Here is a 5372-nt window from a genome sequence, read left to right on the forward strand (position 1 = left end):
CCTTCGCTCTGTACCTTATTTGGTGGTGTCATTGGGTCATAAACTAACACGCTGGCTGGATTTGGGATATCACTTTCAATACAACTGTAGGTAAAGTCAATAATAGACTATGCAAAGAATTATCGTCTTATTCATGTGCACATAATCCCCTCCTGGCGTGGTGTCGTTTTTCCAGTGCACATCTGGAGGTGACATATGCCATTCATTAGGACCTTTGTTCGTTAGGTGTTATGAAAAGTTTATCGGAGACAAATTCTTTTTTTTCGATATGTTTAAACATTGTATTTTGCTGCCGTATCATCCTTGCCGGAAGAAGAGTTTTTACATGAGCATGTAATAGGTTTCAATCATACATGTTCTTCATTGATATACAGATATACTGTGTAGAGGTAACGCTGCATGTCACGACAATTCATAGATACGTTTTGATAGTAATAGGGCATCGTTTTTCTATTTTTCTAGTCGACTTCACTGAGGATTAAACCAGAGTCTTAAGAGAGTCTTTAACGCAGCGTTAGCTATAACGCCAGATTTGACATTTCATGAACATTTTGTCGGAATATATCGTTTGTTTTGATCAGAAGGCAGTTATAGTTAGTCAGCTGATGGAAAACATCTGATACAAAGTCACACGTACATGTATAAATCTACCACAAATAATAAAAAGAAATATGTACACTTTTAACATGTCAAATTCCACTCAAGAGAATACTCATGGAGGTACATCATTGTAACGCCGGTCAATGGATCAATGTGAACTCGATTTTCATTCTCAGCTCCATGGGGAATATACCATCCAAGCTACTTGTGAGGTACTCCAAGGTTAACAGTCACATCATCATCTCATCGTATCGGGTGCGCATTCACTGCTGGGTTAATAGAGATATATTTCGGAGATACTCTCATGAAGAGTCAAGCTGCCGTAATATATACACGACCACCCATCCAACTACCCTCAACTAACGATGCTCAACTCCACCTGACCTAAGACCTCCGACCTGACTACGTGCTACCATATGTATCTAATATACACCATAGTCGCCTATACTATTAAAGGTTGGAAGCATTTTTAAATCTATTCCCGGAAATTGTAATTTATCCACACAGCTGGTTTGTCAAATTACTTACAAAACACAAAAACATATTCAGCGAACCTTCGTAAACCCGGACGGTACTGTTGCCAGAGAAATCGTCCGGCCGTTGTCTTGTGGGTGGCACTACACCGTAGATTGATGCTTTTAGACCCTACGTTACTTTAAAGTCTTGCTTACGAAGGATCGTAAGGTACTAAAATGGTGAAAGGGGCGGTCGGGTAGCCTAGCAGTTAAAGCGTTCGCTCGTCACGCCGAAGACCCGGGTTCGATTCCCGACATGGGTACAATGTGTAAAGCCCATTTCTGGCGTCCCCCGCCGTGATATTGCTGGAATATTGCTAAAAGCGGCGTAAAACCATACTCACTTACTTACTTAAATGGTGAAATCGATCGAGGTATAAACATACTGTTAGAGTCGTTCGGATTTAATTGAAATCAACAACAGGTCTTGGTTGAACAATACACAAAATGTATATCAAACAGCTCCAACGTACATGCATGTGTAACTAACAGTTGTAACATATATGTCAATATGGATTAAATATACGTCAATTAATCCTACCACACACGTAGTATGTATCAGCTTAATGTGGGAGGACAGCCTGACGAACGCAGTCCGTAGACCTTAAAGACTATGTTGAAGCCAGGCATCAATGGATTCAGATTCAATTTTTTTTATTTATTTACTCAAAACCACCCACGGTGGTACAAATGTACAATCTATAATTAATTTAGATAAATATACATAGATCAATTTAAGACATTGCATACAGACATTGTATGTTTAAATTAACATCAGGATGAAGGGTTTTCGAACGCATTCATGAGTATAGAGGTAAATTATATAAATTTCGCAAGTGTTCAGTGCTGTTGTTGGAAAATAGTTTTGCCAATTTATGGGTATTTGGGAACTTATATTGGAATAATATTCGGGGATGTGTAGATATCTATAGAGAGCAAAGAATTCACCTTTAAATAAATAACGATATTCATCAGCTACCACAAGGGAGGTACATAGTTGGCATGTTCGTTCGTTTTCAGTGAAAATGTTTTCCATCTACCGGTTTCTACTAGGAATCTATGATGATAAATTCTTTAATTTTAATGGGGGATATATATGGTTTGGTTAAGTAAGGGGTATTTTTCAAAGGAGAGCTCAGATTTGATATACTTATGTAGATTACCTTTAGATCCAGGGGGGCACGGGTGGCCCAGTCGTCTGAGGCGCCGCGATTCGCTGTGCAGAGTTGCGTCCCTTGGGCACGCCAGAAACCTATGATTGTGGGTTCGAATCCCGGTTCGCCCCGATTATGTTTCTAGGTTTGTCAGCACCATACCCGTGCTCGTGGGTTTTACCGAAGTGGTAAACGTCTGAGACCTGCATCACTTCGGGCTTTCCTCCCACATTAACCTGACACGCTGTGATATAACTGGACTACTGTTAAAAGCGGCGTTCAACCCAACTCACTCACTCACTCTTGAATCATGATAAACATTACTATACACTAAGTGTGAGAGTTTCTGATTACTACTTGCTGTTTTATGCCAGACGTTCATCATAATCTTTTATACATTTAAACGACGTGGTATTCTTCTAAATTCGCCATTCTCAATGACTTCGAATTTTTTACATCGCCTTATTTCGAGGCCATTTTGGAGAATTGGTGTTACCAATACATCGAAGGCTGAAAACAAATAGTCGAATGGAAAAGTTATATTTCTTGCTTTTTGAGTAAGGAAAACATCGCTTTTGAACCATTTCCTGACAAACATTTGATCGCGCTTAGTCGCCGTCGGTTCCAGTGAGCTTACTTCCCAGGTAATTGTAATCGCTTACGCCTTCAAGTTTATTTTCACCGCATACAAATTCAAACGTTTTACCTTCACAAGCCCAAGACCCAAATATAACAATTTTACTCTCGTTATGCTACAGTTGACTGATAATTTCCATTTAATCAGTAAGTTTGCATAGAGTCAAGGACTTCTGTAAAGATTTAGGACTCTAGTCGAAAAGAACAATATCATCAGCATTAGGTAGAAGTAATAATCAAACATAGAGAAAAGAATTGTCATCGTCAACTTGCAAACAGTAGCCACTACACTGCTGGTCATTTAAAAATGTTTCAATATCATTTACATAAATTAAAAAATGTAATAGGGGTAAATCCCCCCCTGATATTTTACTATCAACCATAACACGTGGTTATATACTAGCCACATAAAGAAACTGTGCACGGAGAAAATATATTCTGGATTGAAATACAACACAGCAAGAAAAAAATGATGCAGACACTGTAGCAGCTGAATGATCGGACCATAAGAAAATGTCAACAGGACCTGAACAACATCTGTTACGATGACGTCAGAAGATCAAAATGGAGTAGGGGGTCAAACGACAAAGTCACAAAGTCAATAACGGGTATGACCACCCTGTGCGTGAATCACAGCAGTGCATCGGCGACGCATGGAGTCCACCAAATGGGCATGGAAGGCCTGGGGAATGGCCTGCCATATCCTCCTCAAATCCTGTGCCAAGTCACGGACGTTATCTGGAGGATGTGGAAGACGACGCAGACGGCGCTCCATTTTATCCCACACATGCTCTATTGGGGAGAGATCTGGAGAAATTGCAGGCCATGGCAGTAACATGACATTGTTATGGTGAAGGTAATCCATTGCTACCCTAGCCGTGTGAGGACGAGCGTTGTCCTGTTGAAATGTCAATCCCGGGCCATGACGTTGCTGGAAAGGAATGACCACAGGCCTCATAATCTGATCTCTGTAGCCAACACCGGTGAGATTGCCCTGAACAACCACCAAAGGGGTTCGGTGCCGTGCTGTTATCCCACCTCAAATCATCACAGAGCCACCTCCAAAACGATTCCTCTCCACAATACAGTTGCGTGCATAACGTTCTCCCAAACGCCGGTAGACACGTTGGCGCCCGTCACTGTGGGAAATGTTGAACCTCGATTCATCTGTAAAGACAACATTTCTCCACCATATTCGAGGTTGGCGAACATGATTTCGACACAATCTTAGACGGTTGACTCGATGACGGTGTGTCAGGATGGGACTTATGGCAGGGCGTCGTGATCGAATCCCGTACTGACGTAAACGATTTCCTGACAGTGTTGGGATGGATACGGCGCAGTCCAGGAATTGTCTGGGACGTCGTTACTGCCGTTTGGAACCTGTGTCGGAGATGTGTAACTCGAATCCATCTGTCCTGTCTTGGCGTCGTTACTCGGGGACGTCCTGAACGTGGGTGGTCGGCATATCGTGTTACGATGGCATTGGAAATGTGTTGCCACCTGTTGTTGCCTCATTCCCGCTCGGATCATTCCAATGGCTTCATGACGCTGTGCAGCTGTCAATCTTGGCATGATTTGCTTGTGATATGCTTGTGGTTGCGCCTGAGAAGTTTTGAATTTTTGAATGATCACAGATCATGCTTTCCAAAGTGACAGCGAATTTTGAGTTGCACATGCTGTGTACAGCTGCACAGGATGCACGTGCCGTAACACATTGCACGTCCATAGGCCCCCATCAATGACGTCATATCGCATGGCACGTGCATGAGCGTTTGAATGTCTCCAATAATTGCTGTGTTCAAACCTATCTTTCATATATGGACGGTGTGCCCTTATATCTATATTTTCTCCGTGCACAGTTTCTTTATGTGGCTAGTATATATTTGAGAACATGTTGTTTACCAGCGTAATAAAATAATTTGGGTGAATCTGGTTTTCGAACGAACACCTATCGGAGCCTGTCACGACTCATGTTTGTTTGTATGTCTCATGTTTGTTTGTTTGTTGCTTCACGCCGCACTCAGCTACATATCGGCTATCTGTACATAATCAAGTCTGGACATTGCAGTGATCATGAGCATCGATCTACGCAATTGGGACACGGTGACATGCATCAACCTGGTCAGTGAGCCCGTTAGTCGCACTGGTTGCTGCAGACCAGTTCTCACAGGACACGAGTCTCGCACGTCACTCAGACACGGTGCCATCGACAAGTAGGCCTCACGTTCATTTGACGTCATTTCAGAACGGTAATCATTGTATGTCCCAGACAATGTACCAAAGGCTATGGGAATATGCATACGTATGCATTCATTTCTTGTACAGTTAAGAGTACTCAGTTATGAGAATATTGTTTTACGCCATTACAGCAATAATACAGGTTTATCAAGGCGGTCTGTAATTAAAGGTAGAAAAGACGATTGGGCAACAATCCATACCATAACACACAATCAGAAAGATCACA

Source organism: Haliotis rufescens, unplaced genomic scaffold, assembly GCF_023055435.1.
Source record: "Haliotis rufescens isolate VD_foot unplaced genomic scaffold, xgHalRufe1.0.p SCAF_2, whole genome shotgun sequence".
NCBI classification, from domain to species: Eukaryota; Metazoa; Mollusca; class Gastropoda; order Lepetellida; family Haliotidae; genus Haliotis; species Haliotis rufescens.